The following is a 25,149-nucleotide window of genomic DNA, read 5'->3' as shown; positions in this document are numbered from 1 at the left end:
TTTACTTCCCTTCCCTCATCATACAGCTGCTGGATTTTCTTCCACATTGTCATTGTCTTTCTGGGGTGAGTTTCCCAAAACGTTCTTAGTGCTAAGTACTTCGTAACCTCGTTCTTAAATGCGTTAAATGTGTTAAAATGCGTTAATTTTTTTAGTGCATTAATTTTCCTGTAATTAATTAATCGAAATTAACGCGTTAAAGTCCCACCACTAATATATATATACACTACCGTTCAAAAGTTTGGGGTCACTTAGAAATGTTCTTATTTTTGAAAGAAAAGCTTTTTTTTTCAATTTAGCTAACATTAAATGCATCAAAAATACACTCTATACATTATTAATGTGGTAAATGACTATTCTAGCTGTAAACGTCTGGTTTTTAATGCAATATCTACATAGATGTATGGAGACCCATTTCCAACAACCATCACTCCAGTGTTCTAATGATACATTGTGTTTGCTAACTCTGTAAGGAGGCTATTGGATATTTAGAAAACCCTTGAAAACCCTTGTGCCAGTAGGTTAGCACAGCTGAAAACAGTTTTGCTGATTAGAGAAGCTATAAAACTGACCTTCCTTTAAGCTAGTTGAGAATCTGGAGCATTACAATTGTTGGTTCGATTAAACTCACAAAATGGCCAGAAAAAAACTACTTTCAATTGAAACTCGACAGTCTATTCTTGTTCTGAGAAATTAAGGCTATTCCATGCGAGACATTGCCAAGAAACTGAAGATTTCCTACAATGGTGTGTACTACTCCCTTCAGAGGAGAGCACAGACAGGCTCTAACCAGAGTAAAAGGAGAAGTGGTAGGCCCCGCTGCACAACTGAGCAAGAAGACAAGTACATTAGAGTCTCATGTTTGAGAAATCGACGCCTCACAGGTCCTCAACTGGCAGCTTCATTAAATAGTACCCGCAAAACGCCAGTGTCAACATCTACAGTGAAGAGGTGACTCCGGGATGCTGGCCTTCAGGGCAGAGTGGCAACGAAAAAGCCATATCTGGCTAATAAAATAAAAAGATTAATATGGGCAAAAGAACACACACATTGGACAGAGGAAGATTGAAAAAAAGTGTTATGGACAGACGAATCAAAGTTTGAGGTGTTTGGATCACACAGACGGACATTTGTGAGACGCAGAACTGAAAAGATGCTGGATGAGTGCCTGACACCATCTGTCAAACATGGTGGAGGTAATGTGATGGTCTGGGGTTGCTTTGGTGCTGGTAAAGTGGGAGATTTGAACAAGGTAAAAGGGATTTTGAATAAGGAAGGCTATCACTCCATTTTGCAACACCATGCCATACCCTGTGGACAGCACTTGATTGGAGCCAATTTCATCCTGCAACAGGACAATGACCCAAAGCACACCTCCAAATTATGCACAAACTATTTAGAGAAGAAGCAGGCAGCTGGTGTTTTATCGGTAATGGAGTGGCCAGCGCAGTCACCAGATCTCAACCCCATTGAGCTGTTGCGGGAGCATCTTGACCGTATGGTACAAAAAAAGTGCCCATTAACCCAATCAAACTTGTGCGGCTTCTGGAAGCATGGGGTGAAATTTCTCCAGATTACCTCAGCAAATTAACAGCTAGAATGCCAAAGGTCTGCAATGCTGTAATTGCTGCTAAGGGAGCATTTGACGAAAGCAAAGTTTAAAGTACAAAATTATAAAAAAAAAACAACATTATTTCTACCTTGTCAATGTCTGGACTATATTTCAATTCATTTTGCAACTCATTTGATAAATAAAAGTATGACATTTCAGGGCAAAACACAAAATTGTCTAGGTGACCCCAAACCTTTGAACGGTAGTGTGTGTGTGTGTGTGTTTATATATATATATATATATAGTGTGTTACCTGTTTATTCTGTGCAGTGTTCAAGTGTTCATCAGCCAAGTCTGTCACCCTCCTTCTCACTCACAACTCCACTTAACAGGGGCTCCCCAATTATTGATGCCATCCTCTCATGAAAATGAGAGGGTGCAGGTGTAGCCTTTCCCCCTCAAGTTGCAGTTACACTCTTTCTGTGCAAAGCAATTCTCTTTTTTGCATCGACTTTAAAATCTGACCACTTTTTCTTTACCTCTGTGTGATGCCCCTAAAAATGTCCCCACATTATTTTGTGTTTTGTGATACTTAAGCATTTGTTACATGCAATTTATACTGTCTTCAAGGGAAGAAGTGAGCAAATTACATTTTGTTTAAATTTTGGCGTATTAATTTGCCTGTATTCAGTTCTGTCCTGATATGAATCGAAGAGAGATAGTGGCGAAGCGGAACCTTTGCGTAATGAGCGTTGCGCTGGATTGGTCTGGGGGCGGACCTTCCGTCTGCCTCAGACGCAGTCTGGACGTTAACGGTAGTGCATCGGTTGTCATCACTCTCTCCTGTTTTACTATTCTTCAGGTTCTATTCTCCAGATTGCGCACATCACTGTTGCAGTGATCCTGATACTTGGGACCTGTAACAGATTGTGGGGGCTCGTCCGGGATCGGCACGCCACATGTCTATGGGCTGTCGCTGATCCAATGATACTGACCGCCAGGACCTCTCGTGCTACATGTTCTCGGAGCCAGGGGTGATCCAGTGTGCAACAGAGGGCCAGTAACCAGTAAAGACGGTGTACCAGCCTACAGGTAGTGCAGCACTGTGAACCCAAGCAGCCGAGGTCAGCAAGATGTCGTCTGGTGAGAGAAAACAACTACTTTGGAGTATTAAGAAAAAGTTATACCAGTTAACAGCCAGTGAAGCTCATCTTATTGCAACTTCTCTTGGAGAGGTTGAAGGACTTGATTCCAGCCAGCTGACTCAAAATGACGAGGAAGGTTGCATTGAGTATCTGACTAATTACCTGACATGTCCAACAATCCTGGGCCGGGAGGACCAGGGCTTGCCGTTACTAAGGAGGCTAGAGGACATCATAGATGGGGCCGTGGCGAGTCGTGGCCGCAGTGTAGTGTCTCTAGAAGCTGAAGCCAGTACTAGTGAGCAGGCCAGTCCTCCTGTCCAACCGAGAGAGGTAGCCTCCCCGGATCCAGGGAAACGAAATGCAACACCAACTCACACCAGTTATTCTCCTGACCAGCAGGCGACTCAATCATCATTTCCCCGGAGCATTGGGGATTCACCCCCCCAACTCTCCAACACCATCCACAGCCATGCTCATCACAGCATTCACTTTCTCGCCCAAACACTGTGCCAAGTCACAATGGTGAGAGCATTATAGCCATGAGAGATCTGCCGCTGCTGTCCCGCAAAGAGTTTAAAGTGCATGGGGGAATGATTAGTGACACAACATCAGAATTAAGTTACAATAACATCTGTAAGCAGATCGACGAGGGTCTCAAGGAGAATCACACTCCCAGTGAAGTAATTAGAGGGGTGTTACGCTCTATTAGGCCAGGTAACTTCCGAGATATGTTAACGATAAAAGACGATCTCACAGTTCCTGAGCTTAAAAGCTTCCTGCAGTCTCACTTAGGTGAGAAGAGTAGTACAGAACTCTTTCAAGATTTAATGTGCGCTAAGCAGCTTGAAAATGAGGCACCTCAGCAGTTCATGTATAGAATGATTGGGCTGAAGCAAAAGATCTTGTTTTCACTCAGACAGCCAGATTCAGTGGTTAAATACGATATAGCCACAATCCAGTGCATCTTCCTCAACACCATTTGTCAGGGCATAGGAGAAAAGTACGACAGTGTTCGCCGAGATCTTAAGACCCTCTTAGGTGACCCCACTGTCAGTGATGATGTGCTGCTTCGCCAAGTAATAAAGACCACGACCGAGGAAAATGAGCGGAAACGCCGGCTTGGCCGAGGTCCGGCCATTAAGGTGAGTCATGCTCATGCAGCGGACGGTGAGTTAAAAGAAAAAACAAAGGACAATGTGGGAGTAAACCAAATTAACAATGATGTCACACTCAAAAGACTCAGCGCCCAAGTAGAAGCACTGACACAAGCCATGGAAAATCTGAAAACAATGACAGCTCATGTTTCAGCACCAGAACAGGGGAACTCAAAACCCCAGCCAGAGAGGAAACCTCAGGGGGGCAGGAAGAGCTGTCCGAACTGTGCTTCGCAGGCAAATCCGAACTGTGACCACTGCTTCATCTGTGGGGAAAAAGGGCACCATGCTGTCGGGTGTTTGAAGCGAACCAAGTCGTCGGGAAACTGGAGGCGGTCAGGGCAGAGGGACCACCCCTGATCGACAAACCTCAACAGTCCCGCTCAAAGAAAAGCTCCATAGTCAAAACCGGCAGGGAGCCGACAGGCGACAGAGAAACACCACATGGCCTAACAGCTCCTTTAGTAGGTAGCCAATCCCTTCTCAAATGCATGATGGCAGGTTACCTAGTAACAGTAGTTTTAGACACAGTGGCGGGGGTAAGTGTGTTAGACCATGCATGGCTAAATAAATATTTACCCGGACAACAGGCTAGACCCTTGAGCGAACTCATGGATGATGATCTCAATGTGAAAGCAGTCACAGGGGACTCCATACCTTATGATGGGTGGGTGGAGGTTGTAGTCAACTTAGAGGGGAACAACGACCCAGACCTATCTATACGTGTGCCCTTCCTTGTGAGTCGTCTCAAGATCGAGAAACCCATAGTAGGCTTTAACGTGATTCATGAGTTCATTAAAGGCAAGGGGGGGAACTGCAAACTTATTGAGCTTATTGGTAGGGCGATGGGGATCGACACTGCTGCTGTAAACACTTTAGTAAGCTTCATCCAGGCTCAAAGATGTCCAGTAGATGAATCAGCTACTGTAAAAGTGGGCCGGAAAGGGGGAACGGTATACCCTGGGCAGGTGGCATACCTTAAGTGTAGGGTCCCAGAGAGTATTAGCACTACGAAGTCGCTTGTGTTGTTTGAGCCTGTGCTACATGACGTCCATCTAGAACAACTTAGCATTGGAGCAGGACTTTTACAGATAGAGAAGACAGACAGGCCATATGTTAAAATACCTGTGTCAAACTACTCCCTCCAGGATGTGACTCTACCCAGCTCAACGGTTTTGGGTTCTATTGAGCCCATAACAAAAGTAGTTGAAACAGATACCCCCAAAGACTTTTGTGAAACAGCACCACGTATCATTGACCCTGTGGCCCAGTCCAGTCAAGTCCAGGAGCCATCCGACATGCCTCGCTGGCACCCCCCAGTGGACATTAGTCACCTAACACCAGGACAACAGGAGGAAGTAAAGCAAATGTTATTTGAGGAGTCAAATGCTTTTGCCCGAGATGATGGCGATATTGGGGACATTCCAAGTCTGAATATGACCATAAACCTGAAAGATGACATCCCAGTCCAACGCACATACACGGCCATCCCCAAGCCGTTGTACAAAGAGGTGAAAGAGTACATCCAGGACTTGCTGGCTAAAGGCTGGATAGTCAAGTCGAAGTCACCCTTTGCTGCACCAGTAGTATGTGTGAGGAAGCGTGATGGCACGCTGAGACTTTGCATTGATTATAGACTGTTAAACCAGAAAACTGTGCCCGACCGCCACCCACTTCCACGCATCCAAGATCTTCTGGATACGCTGGGCGGCCATGGCTGGTTCAGCATCCTGGACCAGGGAAAGGCTTATCACCAGGGGTACATGGCAGAGGGGTCTCGCCATATGACTGCCTTCATCTCTCCCTGGGGCCTATATGAGTGGGTGAGAATCCCCTTTGGCCTCAGTAACGCCCCTGCTGCCTTCCAACGCAGTATGGAGGAGATGCTGAGCACCCTGCGTGATGACTGTTGCATCCCATATCTGGATGACATCCTCTGCTATTCAAAAAGTTTCACTGAACACGTGGGGGTGGTGCGTAAAGTTCTCCGAGCTCTCCAACAACATGGAGTCAAGCTACGCCCAACCAAGTGTGAGCTTTTCAAAGCGGAGGTCAGATACGTGGGTAGACTAGTTTCAGAAAAGGGAGTCCGAGTCGACCCAAAGGACTACGAAGCTGTCAAGTCACTCAGTCAGAAGAAACCAACAAGTGTGGGTGAGTTAAGAAAACTCCTTGGGTTCTTGAGCTATTATCGAACCTACATTCAAGACTTTTCTAGGATCGCCAAACCCTTGTATGGCCTCCTACAAGTCAAAGGAGCTCCTGAGAACACCCAGACAAAGCCCAAACAAAAACGAAATGCTCAGTTACCCTTAAAGACCCCCATCTGCTGGACAGGTGAGCATGACCACGTCCTAATGCAGCTTGTTGACATTCTCTCTGATCCCCCGGTGCTCGCGTACCCTGACTTTGAACTACCATTTGTTTTACACACTGACGCCTGTAACAAAGGCCTCGGGGCTGTTATATCAGAGGCAGGGGGGGAAATTAAGAATCATCGCATACGGCTCAAGAACTCTGACCCCAGCTGAAAAAAACTATTGTTTACATTCCGGCAAGCTAGAGTTCTTAGCTCTTAAATGGGCCATATGTGAAAAGTTCAGGGATTATTTGTTCTATGCCCCAGAGTTCACAGTGTATACGGACAATAACCCTCTGACGTACGTGATGAGCACAGCGAAGTTGAACGCTACGGGCCATAGGTGGGTAGGAGAGCTGGCCGATTTCAGGTTCAACATTAAATACCGGCCTGGTAGAGTCAATGTAGACGCTGACACTTTGTCACGTCTCCCTCTAGACATCAATAGTTATGTAGGGGAATGTACAGAGGAACTCAGCCAAGACATTATCCGTGCAATGTGGGAAGGGAGTGAGGCTGCAAAGACAAGTGATGTTGCCTATGTAGCTGCCCTAAATCTGGCTCAAGACCCCAAGGTGAACAAGTCAACCTTGCATACCATCAGCCATGAGGAGTTAGTAAGGGCACAAAGACAAGATGCGACAATAAAAGAACTACTCAGAATGAAAAAGATAAAAACAACACTAACCAATAAAGACAGGGAAGGGGCAGGAGGGTTAGTGAAGAGACTGATGCGCGAATGGGGAAAGCTAAAGATTGAAAATGATCTACTGTACAGGGAGGCTGGGGGTAGACAACAGCTTGTGCTACCTACCGAGTATAGGTCCCTGGTGTTAAAACACCTGCATGGGGACATGGGCCATCTCGGCGCTGAACGAGTTATCAGCTTAGCCCGAGATCGCTTCTACTGGCCCTTTATGAAGAAGGACATTGAGGCATATGTAACAAGACAGTGCCCTTGTATAAAACAAAAGAAACCCACCCTACAGGTGAGGGCACCCATGGGGAGCATCACCTCCAGTGCACCCATGGAGCTGGTGTCCATCGACTATATGCATTTAGAGAAGAGCCGAGGTGGTTACGAATACATACTTGTTGCGGTGGACCACTTCACACGCTTTGCGCAGGCATGGCCCACCAGAAATAAGTCAGCAAAAACTGCTGCAGAGAAATTATATAGTGATTTCATCCCTCGCTTCGGTTACCCGGCTAGGCTACATCACGATCAGGGTCGCGAGTTTGAAAACTCACTGTTCAGGGGTCTGCAGCAATTGTCGGGCGTCAGTCACTCTCGTACCACACCATACCATCCACAGGGAAACCCAGCCGAGCGATTTAATCGCACCCTGTTGCAAATGTTGAGAGCTCTCGAGGAGACGGAAAAGAACAACTGGAATGACTTTTTGCCCCAAGTTGTTCATGCATATAATTGCACAAAACACGAGGCTACAGGGTTCTCCCCACATTTCTTAATGTTTGGGCGGCATCCTCGCTTACCCGTGGACCTCCTGTTTGGACTCAATGTAGAGAAGGACAGCGAAACACCACATGAATATGTGCAAAAGTGGGCAATGAGGATGAAAGAGGCTTACCATATTGCCACGAACAACAGTCAGCAATCAAGTGCTCGAGGAAAAAGACACTATGATCAAAAGGTGAGGGGAGTGGTCTTAGAGCCTGGGGACAGAGTGCTAGTTCGCAACCTAGGGGAAAGAGGCGGACCTGGGAAACTCAGGTCATACTGGGAGCAAACTGTACATTGTCAAAAAGCGGATTAATGAAAGCCCCATTTACAAGGTACATCCTGAGAACAATACACAGAAAACGAGGGTGCTCCACAGAAATCTCCTCCACCAAGTGAATGACTTACCTATAACTGTTGATCTGGGTGGAGTTAAACATCCCAATAAAGGCAGAGCCAAAAATTACAGAGTCAATCGAGGTCAAAGTGACAGGAACAGTGACACCTCAGACTCTGAAAGTGACTCCGAAGGACGGTATTGTCTCAGAGTCCCAGTAAACACCGGACCTTACCAGCCACAGAGGGCCATAGGTCATGTTGGACTGTATGGGTTACAAACTTTGCCAGTTTGGGTAATGCAACCTGTACAAACGCGTCTTTATGCTCCCCATCAAACTGTACCTTATACAGTGACAATGCCTTTTTGCAATGCCTTCTGAGTGTGTTTGCTAGAATGTGTGTACTGAAGGTAAAGAGTCTTACAATAAGGTTATAGTGACACTAGCCAAGTAATTAACATGTTATAGATGTGGGGTTTTGACTTTAAAAAGTGTCGGGAGCCACCTTTTATGTTGGGGAGCGTGTGGTGCCCCTAAAAATGTCCCCACATTATTTTGTGTTTTGTGATACTTAAGCATTTGTTACATGCAATTTATACTGTCTTCAAGGGAAGAAGTGAGCAAATTACATTTTGTTTAAATTTTGGCGTATTAATTTGCCTGTATTCAGTTCTGTCCTGATATGAATCGAAGAGAGATAGTGGCGAAGCGGAACCTTTGCGTAATGAGCGTTGCGCTGGATTGGTCTGGGGGCGGACCTTCCGTCTGCCTCAGACGCAGTCTGGACGTTAACGGTAGTGCATCGGTTGTCATCACTCTCTCCTGTTTTACTATTCTTCAGGTTCTATTCTCCAGATTGCGCACATCACTGTTGCAGTGATCCTGATACTTGGGACCTGTAACATCTGCAACTGTTCGGCTTGTGGAACTAACATTATTTACTGCTGCAGCCACATGTTGCCACTCAACAAACTTGCGTTTGTTGGTAATGCCACTACTAAGGCCACCAAACAACACATCCTTCCTTGCATCTACCTCCGAAACAAGGGCCTCTACTTCACATTCTCCGAAATTCCGCTTCTTTGGCTTGCGTTCCTCCATTATCCCACTCAGAATGAATGGCGGAACGCGAGACTGGGTCACCTGCACACACTTACAAGCAGGTTGTGATTTATAAAGAGGAAACAGCGTTCAGGTGTGCGTACGCACACTTTTTTAAATCTGAATTTTTTTGGGCGTACGCCATTTCCAGTTTTTTGTGCGTGTGCACACTTTCACTCTAGAAGCTACGCAGAGTTTTATAAATGAGGCCCCAGGTCTGTGGTGGAGAGGGCATTTGGGATGATGAAGACCCGATGGCGTTCAATCTTTTTAAAGGCTGTTGAGGTGAAAGAGGGGTAATAAAAGGTCCTTTACAGTAAATCATAATTTAAGCACTAAAGTAATATAATATAAAATCATACATAACATAACAAACTTTATTGATCCCCCGAGGGGAAATTCAGTTTCCCCAGGACCCGGTGTAAAGCACCGAGGACCTAGAGTGGCCACACATCAAGAGAGTGCCGCCGTACAGATTACGGGAGAAACAGAGAAACATCAGGAGGAGACAAAAAAATATGACCACAGATTATTCTCACGAACAGGACAACAGTCTGTGTGCATGCAAAAAATCCCCATAGCACATACAGCATTGATAACACAGACAGTAAGCAGTGAGAGGCGTGATTCATTCAGAGAGGGAGGGAGCCAGAGGCCTGGCACACAGTTTTTGTGTCAAAGTTCGCGGTGGAAGGCGAGAGCCATCCTCTGACAGTCTCTGTGTGGGGGTAGGAGCAGGTAACCAAGATGACGACCTTCTGGGAGAAATTTGTTTGAGCGCCAATGCAGATATTCATGAATGAAGAATTTAGCAAGGAGCTCGTCCTTGAGTGTTTGAGCACACAAACTCCCCTTAAGTCAGCGGTCTCCCAACTGATCCAGCTTCACGTGTAGAGCATTGATTCCATCCATGATCAAATCCAGCTTTTTAAAAGTCACAGTCTGTATTCCGACAGTTCCAACAGCTCTACCCACCGCGTCAATCAAGTTGGGCAACTTTTGTGGGCGTTCAGACTCTACTCTTTTAATTTCCCGATACATCAGGGCAACACCTAATCCAATTGACAGAACCCCAGTGATCAAAGTTCCAAATAACATCCTCAACATCTTCCAGGGAGAGAGGCGCAAGACACAAACTACGCCACGTCCCTCCTGAGCCAAACACATATCCAGATGAGGACGGTCTGTCCAGACATGTGGGTTCTCCCAAACCATGACTCCACGTGAAAAAAAAAAAAAAGCCAATTGTGTTGAGACCACCTGATCAAATCCATTTTCTGTGCAGGAGCAGAGATAAAATGCGACCGCCTCTCTTGAAAGCCGGAAGAAACATTATTATTAATTACAAGGTTTTCTATTATTAGTCTTGCCTTAATCTTAATATTATTCTCTGTGCTAACCCCATCTTTGGGGCATTTGAGCATAATATAGGCAACTATTCTGTAAGTATTTACATTTATCCAAAGTGAACACATTTCTGTGTCACGTTACAGCACCTGACCCCTCCCCTTTGAGCGCACGGACGTAGTTTTGGGGGGGGACGGGGGGGACATGTCCCCCCCACTTTTTCAAAAGCCGGTTTTGGTCCCCCCCAGTTTTTACAGTTAAAACCAAATATTTAAGTAGCGACGAAGTCATGTCCCCCCCACTTTTTAACGGTTAAAAAAACAATATCCAAATAGCGACAAATCTAGCACTAGGATCATGCAGCTCCGAGCTCCCCCCCCCCCCCCCGCTCAACAATTTTTGTTCACAGCGCTCAACAATTTTCATTCAACCCCCCCCCCCGCTCAACAGTTCGCCACCCCAGGTTGTGTCCCCCCCACTTATGAAATCAAAACTACGTCCATGTTTGAGCGTGTGTTTATGTCGTGTATGTCTAGTCGTCTGTGGATCTTCGTGGGTGTGGATGCGTCTGAATGTGTTCATTTGTCTCACCTGTGGCTCGTCTCTTGATCACTCGGGGCTTACGTGGTCTGTCTATTGTCCTTCTCCATGTTTCCCTCCTTATTCATATGTATGCCTGCGTGTATGTTCCGTGTCTGCTTATCCATCCCGCCTCAAGGTGTCTGTTAATGTTCCTGGTAAATCTGTGTCATACTTCTAAGTAATGGTCTTCGTTTAGTCATGTATCTAGCTATTGGGTTTTATGTTTCTACCTGTTGGTCTGAGTTTAGTGCTGTAGTTCTGTTCTGTCTGTGCGTATGTTTCTACATTTATAGAGGTCTGTCGAGACGTGTTTTGTACTCTGTCTGTTTGGTTATTCCTAGGTCTGTCGCTTGTTCTCCATAGTTAACTTACCTCCTTGTCATGTTTAATTCCCTTTGTGTATCTGTTACCTGTCTGAAGGTTTTTGTCTGAAACCTTTCTGATACTTGCGGTTGCGTCACACCCCGCCCTCTATTCGTTACAATATTAATCCCACTCTCACGGCATTACACTGGCTTCCGATTAAATATCGAACTTAATTAAAAATTCTTCTGTTAACCTATAAGGTGATAAATGGTCTTGCACCAAAATATCTGAGTGAACCCATCTCGCCTTTTGCGCTCCCAAAATGCTGGATTTCTCATAATTCCGAAAATTTGTAAGACTACAGCTGGAGGCAGAGCTATCTCCTTTAAAGCCCCTCAATTATAGAATAGCCTTCCAGCTCCAATCCGAGATTCTGACACAGTTCCAATCTTTAAATCTAGACTTATGACTCACCTATTTAATCAAGCCTTCAGCTAATGTAACGCGAACCCCCAGGGAACAGGGGACTCGCGGGTTTTTTTGTAGGAGATGAACCCAGGGGCAAAGCCCAAAAGAAAACACGATGAACTGAGACCTCCGCCACTAAGTGGGAAAAGCAGGAAACAAAAAACTGAGTGAAAAACTTAGAAAACGAGAACAAAAAACACACGGAGGAAACCACTCGACGTGTCGTGACAAAAAGCACAAACGAACAAAATAAAAACAAAATAAAAACAAGCCAGGGAAAGGAGCTGGCTGAAAACAAAAACACACGGAGGAAACCACTCGACGTGTCGTGACAAAAAGGAGCACAAACGAACAAAATAAATACAAGCCAGGGAAGGGAGCTGGCTAAAAACAAAAGGCACAAAAAACTAAAATATAGAGAAGAAAACAGCTTGGGGAAAACTTGAAAAAGGCCAGTAAGGGCGCAGGAGAGAATACCTTGAAAAACAGTAGAGAGAGGGAGAGAGAGAGAGAGAGAGACGACTGCTCAAACCGGGTAACAGGCTGGCTGCAAGAGCGAGAGGCAACAAACAACTCAGCAGTGAGGCACTGCAACCGTGCCCATTAAATAGGGGAAGGCACAGCTGCAGGTCCTCACCGCTGATTGCGTCTCCCACGAGTATTAGCTCGTGGGTTCCCTCTGGTGGCGACAGGAGGGATGGTCCTGGTCCCAGCCCTGACAGAGCCCCCCCTCCTAGGCCCGAGACCCCGCGGGCCCAGAGCGACAGCCCTGTCGCGGTAGAAGTCAGAAATCAGGGCTGGACTCAGGATACGGGACCGGGGAACCCAGGAGCGCTCCTCGGGCCCGTACCCCTCCCAATCAACGAGGAACTGCTCGCGACCCTGGACTCTGCGCACGTCCAACAGACGACGGACAGTGTAGGTGGGGGACCCGCCGATGACACGTGGGGCAGGCCGGGCGGCAGCCCGCGGGCCGCCGCACAGAAACGGCCGAAGGAGAGACACATGAAATACGGGATGAACCCGCATGGACGGAAGGAGCGCCAGGCGGTAAGTAACCGGGTTGATCTTCCTAGCCACCTTGAAGGGGCCCAGAAAACGAGGGGCCAGTTTACGGGTACCCCCGCGGATTGGCAGATCCTTAGCCGCCAACCACACCCTCTGCCTGGTTCAAAAAGACAACGCAGGGAGACGCCGCTTGTCCGCGTTACGGCGATAAGCAGAGGATGCCCTAAGCAAGGCCCTACGAGCTTGCTGCCAAGCCCTGCGACAACGCCGGACCTGGGGACGGACGGCCCCGGGGACTGCCACATCCTTTTCCTGGTCGGCAAACATCGGTGGGGCGAAACCGAACAGGCATTCGAAAGGCGACATGCCCAACGACGAATGCCACAATGTGTTGTGGGCGAACTCTGCCCAAACGAGATGATCAGACCAGGAAGCCGGGTAGGTAGAGGCCAGACAACGCAAGGTATGTTCAAGGTCTTGGTTAACCCTCTCAGTTTGCCCGTTGGATTGGGGGTGAAATCCAGATGATAAGCTGGCTTTGGCACCAAGGAGGCCCAGGAATGCCTGCCAGAACTGGCTAGTGAATTGGGGACCCCGGTCTGACACCACATCCCCGGGAAAACCGTAGTTCCTCACCACATGAGTAAGGAGGAGGGAGGCGGTTTCCCGGGCCGAGGGGAGTTTGGGAAGCCCTATAAACTTGCTGAATTTAGAGAAGCAGTCAACGATAACGAGGATGGTGGTGAGGCCCCTAGAGGAAGGGAGACCCGTGACAAAGTCCAGGGAAACATGGGACCAAGGCCTAGAGGGTATGGGTAGAGGATGGAGCAATCCTCTTGGTGTACTGCGCGGTGCCTTGCCCCGGGGGGTCGGTCTCGGGATCCGGCTCCCACTGCCTGGACAGGGCGTCGGGCTTCGTGTTTTTATACCCCGGGCGGTAGGACAGCGTAAACTTGAAGCAGCTAAAAAACAAGGCCCACCTAGCCTGTCTGGGGTTGAGCCGTTTGGCCTGCTGGAGGTAGGACAAGTTCTTATGATCCGACCATACTAGGAAAGGATGGCAGGCCCCCTCGAGCCAGTGGCGCCATTCCTCAAGTGCCAGCTTGACGGCTAGTAGCTCCTTGTCCCCCACATCGTACCTCCGCTCCGCGGGGGTAAAATGATGTGAGAAGTAAGCGCATGGGTGCAATCGTGGTGGTTCGCCCACCCGCTGGGACAGGATGGCCCCTACTCCCATGTCGGATGCGTCGGTTTCAACAATAAAGGGTAACTCGGGATCGGGCACTCGCAAAACCGGAGCCCCTATAAAGCGTTTCTTGAGGTCCTCGAATGCCTTTTGAGCCTCAGGGGTCCATACGAACCCTCCCGTTCTCTTACTGGTGAGAGCAAAGAGAGGGGCGGCTACGGAACTGTAACCCTTGATAAAGCGCCTGTAAAAATTGGCAAAACCAAGGAAGTGTTGAACAAGGCGTACCGACGTGGGGGTGGGCCATTGGGCCACAGCGCGAGTTTTAGCTGGATCCATGGCCAGCTGGTTCTTAGAAACCACGAACCCTAGAAATGACACCTCTTCAGCGTGAAAAACCGATTTCTCCAGCTTGACGTACAGGTGATTTTCTAGAAGGAGTTGGAGTACCCGTCTCACGTGCTGCACGTGTTCCTCAAGGGATCGACTATAGATAAGTATATCATCTAAATACACGTATACATATCTGTCGAGTGCTTCTCGACAAGGGAAGCCCAAAATGAGTCAGAGTCTGGGTGCTGCTATGACGTAAGGGGTGATGGTTTCATGGTGAGTACCTATTTCAACAGACAGGGGAATGGTTTGGTGGGTGATTAGTCCGGAGGTAAGCACACGACCATCGACTGCAGATACCGAGAGCGGTTTGTCCAAGGGGACCAGGGGAATAGCGAGAGACGACACAAGAGAGGCGTCGATGAAATTACCCGCGGCACCAGAGTCGACTAACGCCAGCAGCCTATGTTCACTGGACCCCCTCCATGAGATGACCACCTGGGGAGTCAGACCGGAAGCAGGGGAATAGCTGACATGACCCGTCGGGTGTACCCCATTCACCGACGGGTCTGCTCTTTTCCCTGCAGTTCGGGGCAGTTAGCGATTTTGTGTTGGGGGTCCCCACAATAAAGGCACCTACCCCCGCGCAAGCGTTCTTGCCTCTCCACTCTTGAGAGACGCGCGTGACCCAACTGCATAGGCTGTTCGCTTTTCTCCTCGGTCTCGGTCACTGTTTTGCGCAAAGGGGTTTCGGTAGACGGGACGTGTTTACCCTGTGACCGCCGGTGTTGTTTTCGGTCGCGTAGGCGATTGTCGATTCTGATGGTGAGTTCGATCAAGCTGTCGAGGTCAGCAGGAGGGTCCCTGAGGGACAACTCGTCTTTTGATTTCCTCACTCAACCCCTCCATGTAAATGGCCCCTAAAGCCTCTGATCCCCGATCGCTTTCTGCCGCCAGGGTACGGAATTGTAGGGAGTACTCGGCAACCGTTAAATTGCCCTGGCGCATACGCAATAATTTGGAACCTGTTAGGCCGCCGGATGCGGGGTGGTAAAACGCCTGCCGCATAACCTGTGAGAAGCGTTCAAATGTCGCGCAGGTCTCAGGCTGTTTCTCCCAAACGGGGGTGGCCCACTGTAACGCCTTTCCTGAGAGCAGAGCCATCACGTATGCGATTTTGGACTAGAGGTCTGCGCGGGACTGCTTTTTTAATCCCACTCCCGCCAAAAAATCGCTTGTTTTAATCCCGCTCCCGCCCGCACCTGCTTGTTTTAATCCCGCTCCTGCCCACACCGGCCAAAAAAATCGCTTGTTTTAATCCCGCACCCACCCACCACATACACATTTCTGTCGCCCCCGCCTGCAGTCCTAATATGAATTGAATTAATTAGATTTAGTACTTGAAATTTTCTTATGTATTTATTAAAACAGCAATATAGCGATTGATCGCGCTGTCCCATTTCTTATCACAGTCCAAACACATCCCGTTAGGTGATGTACACCAACACTTTCTGACATGTATCACAACAAGCCGATTTCCATCTCCATTAATTACAATGGAATATGACTTCCATACATCAGACTTTCCTGTAGTTGGCTTAATTGTGGTGTATTCGCCTGTTTTAATAGAATTTTCCACAGCTGAAACTGGTTGACCGTCTACAGCAGGGGTCGGCAACCTATGGCACGCGTGCCACCATTGGCACACCGAGGCATAGTCACTGGCACGCGACACGCTGGACCAGCATCAGCAAAAATATATATTTTAATATAAATTATTATATTAATGGATTATACTTTCGCGAGTGACCGTAGCGCGCGACTCCGCACGCACACCTCGCGTGAACGGCGGAGGCGTTTAAACTTGGCGATCGATCGCGATATAATACTTTTTGTGTCGATTTACACCACCCCCCCTCCTCGGTCAGCAATTTAAACTCGCCGCCATAGTGGCACACTCATTGTCTGGACATGTTAAAGTTGGCACTCCATGTCTCAAAGGTTGCCGACCCCTGGTCTACAGTCTCTGCCATTTCTGTATCAAAATGACAAAATGACGCACACTTCATGTTCACGTGATCAGTTGCTTAGCCAATATTTTGAATTAGTTTATTGCTTACTTACTGAATGATTAGTTGTTTTCGTCCTGTTCCTTATGCATGGAAATCATTGCGTTGTTATTTTTATAATTTTCTAGACTATTAATTTGCGGGATTTTTCTACATGTATATGTGGTCCCGCTCCCGCATCGCCTGGACTAATTTAACTCCCGCTCCCGCCAATAACAATTAAATTCTGTCCCGCGCCGCAAGATATTCTGTCGGGTCCCGCGGGATTACCGCGGGAGTGCAGACCTCTACTTTGGACCGTTCAGAGGGAAAACGTGACTGTTGTTGCTCGAACATGAGGGAGCATTGGAGCAAAAAACCCCTGCACTCATCGGGATCACCGCTGTACCGCGCAGGAGCAGGCAGTACAGGCTCGCTATGAGCAATGTTGGCTGACTTGGGTGATGCAGCAGGAGCGAGAGCGCTAGGGGAAGCATTTGATTGACTGGCTCCCTGGACAGCGGTAGAGATGTTTAGCAGCTGAGCTAGGATCTGTTGTAATGCCTGTTCGTGCCTACCAATAGCCTGTCCTTGCATAGCGAGAGCTGATCTCAACTCGCCGATATCTAGAGGGTTTGCCGGGTCCATAGTCAGAATGGCTGAGTTGTTCTGTAACGCGAACCCCCAGTGAACAGGGGACTCGCGGGGTTTTTTGTAGGAGATGAACCCAGGGGCAAAGCCCAAAAGAAAACACGATGAACTGAGACCTCCGCCACTAAGCGGGAAAAGCAGGAAACAAAAAACTGAGTGAAAAACTCTGAAAACGAGAACAAAAAACACACGGAGGAAACCACTCGACATGTCGTGACAAAAAGGAGCACAAATGAACAAAATAAAAACAAGCCAGGGAAGGGAGCTGGCTGAAAACAAAAGCACACGGAGGAAACCACTCGATGTGTCGTGACAAAAAGGAGCACAAACGAACAAAATAAATACAAGCCAGGGAAGGGAGCTGGCTGAAAACAAAAGGCACAAAAAACTAAAATATAGAGAAGAAAACAGCTTGGGGAAAACTTGAGAAAGGCCAGTAAGGGCGCAGGAGAGGATACCTCGAAAAACAGTAGAGAGAGGGAGAGACGACTGCTCAAACCGGGTAACAGGCTGGCTGCAAGAGCGATAGGCAACAAACAACTCAGCAGTGAGGCACTGCAACCATGCCGATTAAATAGGGGAAGGCACAGCTGCAGGTCCTCACCGCTGATTACGTCTCCCATGAGTATTAGCTCGTGGGTTCCCTCTGGTGGCGACAGGAGGGATGGTCCTGGTCCCAGCCCTGACAGCTAATATTCCCGTTGTAAGGTGTGGGGCTCGGGGGCCCCCAGACGTTGAGATTTTTGGTAATCTGAGATGTTGATGCTGTCATCCAGCTGTGTCATGGCATCACGCAGTTGTCTCAGTGACATGCTCATGCTAGCTCCTACCTGAGGCTCACCATCTACACCGAAGGGACTGTGAATACTTTGAGATATTGACTTGATAAGTAGGTTACCATTTGCAGAATTCCTAAAGCATTTATTAGGCAAAGCAAGACACACTCAGTTTGAAAACCGTTGATGTAAACTTATATATGGTATATATGAAATAATATTAATAAATAAAGTATATATTTTAAGACTTTGGAAAGTGAAACTTTCACTTTCGTTCAACGGACGAACTCCATTTTTGCTTTACACACAGTTTGAACTTTGTGATTAAATTTGTTTTGAAAACTATTGATCTTTATTTATTTATACTAAATATTAAATGACATACGAATCTTTGCAACACCCGCTGGCAGAAAAGAGTATCACAATCTTGAAATGTACAGTCATGGCCAAAAGTTTTGAGAATTATACAAATATAAATTTTTACAAAGTCTACTGCTTCAGTTTTTACAATGGCAATTTATATATATATATATATATATATATATATATATATATATATATATATGTATAATATATATTATACATTATACATATTTATAATGGCATATACTCCAGAATGTTATAGAGTGATCAGTCAATATTTGCCTAGAAAATGAACTTTATCCCCCAAAACACCTTTCAACTTCATTGCAGACCTACCTTAAAAGGACCAGGTAACATCGTTTCAGTGATTGCTCAATTAACACAGGTGTGGGTGTTGATGAGGACAGGGCTGGAGATCAATCTGTCATGATTAATTAAGAATGACACCACTGGGCACTTTAAAAGGAGGCTAGTGCTTGGCATCATTGTTTCTCTTCTGTTAACCATGGTTATCTCTAAAGAAACACGTGCAGTCATCATTGCACTGCACAAAAATTGCCTAACAGGGAAGAGTATCGCAGCTAGAAAGATTGCACCTCAGTCAACAATCTATCGCATCACCAAGAACCATTGTTGCCAAAAAAGCTCCAGGGCACCCAAGAAAGACCAGCAAGCACCAGGACCGTCTCTTAAAAGTGTTTCAGCTGCGGGATCGGGCTACCAGCAGTGTAGAGCTTGCTCAGGAATGACAGCAGGCAGGTGTGAGTGCATCTGCACGCACTGTGAGGAGGAGACTCTTGGAACAAGGCCTGGTCTCAAGGAGGGCAGCAAAGAAGCCACTTCTCTCCAGAAAAAACATCAGGGACAGACTGATATTCTGCAAAAGGTACAGGGAGTGGACTGCTGAGGACTGGGGTAAAGGGGGTGAATCCCCTTTCAGATTGTTTGGGACATCTGGAAAACAGCCTGTTCGGAGAAGACGAGGTGAGCGCTACCACCAGTCTTGTCTCATGCCAACTGTAAAGCATCCTGAAACCATTTATGTGTGGGGTTGCTTCTCAGCCAAGGGAATCAGCTCTCTCACAGTCTTTCCTAAAAACACAGCCATGAATAAATAATGGTACTAGAATGTCCTCCGAGAGCAACTTCTCCCAACCATCCAAGAGCAGTTTGGTGATCAACAATGCCTTTTCCAGCATGATGAAGCACCTTGCCATAAAGCAAAGGTGATAACTAAATGGCTCAGAGCACAAAACATAGAGATTTTGGGTCCATGGCCTGGAAACTCCCCAGATCTTAATCCCATTGAGAACTTGTGGTCAATCATCAAGAGACGGGTGAACAAACAAAAACCTACACATTCTGACAAAATGCAAGCATTTATTGTGCAAGAATGGACTGCCATCAGTCAGGATTTGGTCCAGAAGTTGATTGAGAGCATGCCACGGAGAATTGCAGAGGTCCTGAAGAAGGGTCAACCTGAAACACAAAGCAACATTAAAATTAGTCATAAATGTTCATTAAAAGACTTAGAATTCGCTTCAGATGTCGTTTACTGATTGTGATTCCCCGTTGTGCAAGGGAAGCTACAATGTCCTCATGACGCATAAGCAAATAAGACCTAATAAACGTATCTCTGTTCATTGTGGCATAAATCTAAACAATCAAAGTATATACAGTTTCAGGGAACTGTTACTGCCTCTCTTCTTGTATCTGCAATGTATGCGCTTAGGCCAGTAGGGTTTGCAAATGAATGAATGAAAACGTGCGCACGATTAAAACAAAACGTGCGCACGAATTGTTAATCGTGCGCACGAATTACTAAATCGTGAGCACGCGTTTAATTAAAACGTGCGCATGATTAAAACAAAACGTGCGCACAAATTGTTAATCGTGCGCACGAATTAATAAATCGTGAGCACGAATTACAGAAAACGTGCGCTCGAATGGTAAAACGTTCCCTCGTTTCATTTTTATTTTTTACCCATGTCCCCTCCCGGACTCGGTAGTTAAATGACCGGCGCTCAGTGCTTCTAGGTTTAAGTAGGTCGAACAGACACGCCGCTTCTAGTAAGACGTCACAGCGGTCAAATGAGTGTTAAGTGTTAAGCGCCGCTTTTGACCCCGAGTTTGGGGAGGAGGACTCCCCAGGCGAGGAGGAGGAGCAAGATGACGAGGAGGAAGCCTACCCTCCGTTGCTAGACGACGCCTCCACCGTGGACTACGGTGGAGAAGGAGAAGACTACCCCCCGTCGGTGGGTGAGGCGTCCACCATTGACTACGGTGAAGAGGAGGAGGAGGAGTCAGAGGACTACCTCCCTCCGCCCGTAGGTCCCTCTCCCACCATCGAGGAAGGTGAGGAAGAGGGGGAGGAGTATGAAGATTACCTTCCGTCGGAGCGCTCCGCACCAGAGCCGTAGAAAGAGAGAGTTGCGACACTCTGTGATCTCGCCGCTCAGAGGTCACGTGGTTCATGGAGGACCGTATAGTTCCAATCAAACACGAACACTGAATGGTTTTAAACGGGAAAGACATCAGCGGTTACCGTATTTCTGGTAAATATTACAACATACAGGGTTGCCAGCACGCATTTGACCGTTTTCACACGCTCTCACGCCACACTTCCGATATCTCACGACGAAAAAAAATATCCAGTTTATTTACCTCAGATCCACAGATGTGATTCAATACGTTACTAGCTCGCTAGCTCTGGAGCCATCCACCGGCGATATAACACTTAATCTGCTTTATATCAACTTAATATTTATATCAACTTTCAATAAATATTTATTGATATAATTTTTATAGTATCTTTGAACAAAACTAGAGTTACAAATAGCCTGTTGAAGCAGCCTGCACTATTAAAGGTTCAGGCATAGATTTATTTAGTCCACAAAACAACACTAAAAACACATTTAATACATAGATTTATTCTGTAGTCTACACTACAACACTAAAATAACATCATTAAATACATAAATTAATTCATTAGCCACATTACAAGACAAAAATAACATCAGTAAATACATAAATTAATTCATTAGCCACATTACAACACTAAAATAACATTATTAAATACATAAATTAATTCATCCCTAACATTTTCGTTTCACATCAAACTTCTACAGATTGATTTCTTATTGAACATGGTTGGCTGTGCAGCATTTGGATGTACCAATCGGTCAGAGAAAGGGATCCGGATGTATGGGTTTCCAAAAGATACCTACAGAAGAAAAAAGTGGTTGGCCCAAATCAGTAGAAGCAACCTGACCATCACAAGAAATTACAATAACAGAAAACTATGTGCAGTAAGTTCTGTTCATACACCATATGTGCAGATCATGATTTATTGTTTCATTTTTGTGTTGCATTGCGTACCTGACTTCAAATAAAGATATGATATGTGGTCTGAGATTCTGTGAGGAATTTAAACTCATTCTGCAGGCACACTTTGAGGGAGAACAATTCACGACAACCAAAACAGGCCAAGTGAAATTGAAAGCTGATGCTGTTCCAACCATATTTATCCATCGTCCTGAGCCTAAGAAAAGGAAGGCCCCTGCTCTGAGAACCCCAAAATCTCCTGTCATTTCTCTTGCAGTGACGAGTGACCACACATATTGTCCTAAAATAAAATTTGGTATGAATGATTTTAAATAATAATTCATACGATTATAATTAATAAAGTTAATTTGTATTTCAATTGCTAACCCCGTTTTTCAAACCTAACAATGCCATGCAATAATTTCAGATATTACTGAAGGAAATGAGGAAAGACAGAGAAGGGAAAGTGAGGGAAGTGAAATAAGGGAAGGTGGAGGCTGTGAGGAGACTGAGAGAGGTATACCAGAAAGCAGTGAGCCAAGTACGAGTGTGCAGCATCCAAGTGAGCCAGGGGCAAGTGAGAAAGACCTGAGGGAGAACCTAAATACACAAATAAAAAGTTTAGAAGCAGCCCTTAAACGACAAAAAAGAATAAATGCAGTCCTACGGAGAAGAAATTTAGTTAGGGAAAAAAAATTTGGAGCAGTTTTTTCTAAAACTCAGATGAATGCAATTGGAATGAAGAGCAAGAGGGGCATCAGATGGGGAAATGACATCATTAAAAAAGCCATAAAACTCCATTTTGCTACAGGCGCAACAGGCTACAAGCTCCTGCAGGACATGAAGATTCCTCTCCCTGACATTAGAACCCTGCAAAGAAGACTACAGTTTATAAAGATGGAACCAGGAATATTGGGGGAAGTGTTTGACATGCTTAAGCTGAAGGTAGATAGCCTAAATGAGATGGAGAAGGAATGTGTGCTGACTCTTGATGAGATGTCAATCACACCAAGCGTGGAACTGCACCTGGGAACAGGAAAGCTTTATGGGGATGTGACTTTACCTGGCCACACAGGAGAAGCAACGCATGCATGTGTTTTTATGTTGACAGGGAGCACAACACGCTGGAAACAAGTAGTGGCTTACCACTACAGTGGTAACTCCACTGATGGGGCAGTTTATAAACCACTCATTTTAGACATTATTCACAGAGCAGACTCCATAGGGCTACATGTTATTAATATCACCACTGACATGGGCAGCCCTAATCGGGCAATGTGGAAGGCTTTCGGAGTGGACCATAATAAAACATCTATTCCACATCCAGCAAAACCAGACAGAAGGCTATACTTTATGCCAGATGTCCCACATCTAGTTAAGAACTTGAGAAATGCCCTTGTCCGTGGACAGACGTTTACAATTCCTCCAGATATAGTGGAGAGGGAGAAGCTCTCTTCCTGTGAAGCTTTGATTGGCCCGTTGCAAGATTTGGTGGCTTTTCAAGAGGGGATGACACTAAAAATTGCTCCAAATGTGTCACATAAAACCCTTCACCCCAGTCATTTTGACAAGATGAAGGTAGGCCCTGCATTAAATGTCTTTAGCAAAGCAACAAGTGCCGGGCTGAAATACATGGTGGAGCAAGAACAGCGACCTGACTCTTACCTGACAACAGCATGGTTCCTGGAGCAGGTGAACCACTGGTTTGACATCATGTCTTCTCGCCACCCAGTAATGGCACTGAGCAGGCATAATAACGATCAATATCATAAATCTATCATGTTCCTTCAGCAAATGATCCAGTTGTTTCATGGTCTGAAGATTGGTCGACAGGGTAGCTGGAAACCTGTGCAAACAGGAATCATTATGGCAACATCCACAATATTGTCAATCCAAGAAGACATGCTGGCCCAGGGACACTTTTTTGTGTTGACAAGCAGGTTTACACAAGACTGTCTTGAAAATCTGTTTAGCTGCATAAGACAGAGGAATCCAGTCCCAACTCCTGTAGAGTTTCACCAGGCACTAAGATCAATATCAGTTGGACAGTTTCTTATTACACTAAAATCAGGAAGCTATCAGGAGGATGACAGTAGCCTATTGGCAGACTTCCTGGATGCTAAAGAGGAATTTCCCAGTCCTGGCATCAGAGTGGATGACCTGTTGGAGCACAACCCTGTGACTACACTCTCACCTGACTACACAAAAATGGAGACCTGTGCTCTCTATCATCTGACAGGGTACATTGTGAATCAAGTAATCAAATATTCCAAAATTTGTAATGAATGTCAAATTGCAATTAAGCACAGTAACGAGAGCCCTGAAGAAGAGCACAGTATTTTACTAAAATTGAAGGAATTCAAGTCAGGTGCACTTTGTCGGCCATCACAGGAGGCTTTTGATCTAGTTCGGAAAATCGATCAATTGTTTCGAACTAGGACCAGTGCCTCACTTATGGCACTCCCTAATGCAAAACATTTAATGGAGATAGAGGCTAGGCTCTTAGACAGTAGGCTTCCCTCATGCCATGATGTTAAACAAAAAATAGCTAACAGATACATCAGGCTGAGGTTGAGAATCGCAGCAAAGCACATCCAGGCTGAGAGGAAAAAACACACACTGTCCAAAACTGGGCATTTTGGAAGTAAAAGCCAGATGAAAATGGCTAAGAAAAGCCAGCAAAGCCATGCAACACCTGTAAATACACCCCCATCAAATATTTTCATTGTTACCATGAATGTGCTTGGTCTGTCTTTAACTCCTACAAATGTCCTGCCACCCAGTGTTACTTAAACTTCAGTAGGTATGGAGGATCTGTTTTTCTCATCCCCACTCCACCAGTTACTGCAGTAATCACCAACCTGCATTGCTCCACTGGTCTGGTCATCACACCACTGGCCTAAAAAAAAATATTTTAAATGTTATGATGGTAATGACAATCCTAAGCATCATACGTAATTAAATAAAAAAAATTGTTACTAAATTGTGTTGAGATTATATATAGACCTGTTGATTGTTGCATCCTGTATAAATAAATCCATGTAGAAGCTGCTGGTTTTATCACCTGTCACTGAAACACTAGCTAATTAATTAATCAACCAAAGAGTAACTTCACTACAATCCAACCATCTTTTCTACTTCAGATAGTTACCATTAATTACAATATGATCAAATCTATATAGGTATTACTGAATTTAACAACTATCCTAATGACTGAATACTCTGAGGCTAATGCACCGCTAAGTGATTCCTGCTTTTAATAACATAGCTAATGCTAGCGAAGTGTAATTTAAGCTAAAGGTATTTAAAATGCAGAAATAAACTAACAACAAGTGACCACTTAACTATACCAGTAATACTAATCACATTTATGGAGGATGATATGGGAAACGATGAATAATTCATTAACTTACCAGAAAAACAGCCGCGGAAATGCTTCAAACATACGCAGTTCAATGCTGGAACTATAGCATGTTTGGAACTATTGGTCTCCCCATGGCACGTTTACTTCCGCATTCCTGAATTACAATAGGAGTCTATGGGAGTGTCGCAACTCTCTCTTTCTACGGCTCTGCTCCGCACCTGCCGTAGGATACGGTGAGGAGGAGGAGGGGTGCGAGGAGGAAGACCGTCCTCTGTCCGTGCA

At 45.9% G+C, this 25,149-nt stretch overlaps 1 long non-coding RNA gene across 1 annotated transcript; it reads right to left on the bottom strand.

Annotated features, from left to right (window-relative positions):
• Window positions 1–21,016: 21,016 nt before the first annotated feature.
• Window positions 21,017–25,080, bottom strand: LOC143489341 (uncharacterized). Its single transcript, XR_013124656.1, has 3 exons — window positions 24,917–25,080; window positions 22,027–22,103; window positions 21,017–21,804 (listed from the first exon to the last, which is right to left on the bottom strand). It is a non-coding gene; the product is annotated as an uncharacterized LOC143489341 (long non-coding RNA).
• Between the last annotated feature and the right edge of the window lie 69 nt (window positions 25,081–25,149).

Source organism: Brachyhypopomus gauderio, unplaced genomic scaffold, assembly GCF_052324685.1.
Source record: "Brachyhypopomus gauderio isolate BG-103 unplaced genomic scaffold, BGAUD_0.2 sc61, whole genome shotgun sequence".
Taxonomy (NCBI): domain Eukaryota; kingdom Metazoa; phylum Chordata; class Actinopteri; order Gymnotiformes; family Hypopomidae; genus Brachyhypopomus; species Brachyhypopomus gauderio.
The sequence above is the reverse complement of the archived record's forward strand: the minus strand, read 5'-3'. Positions and strand labels throughout refer to the sequence as shown.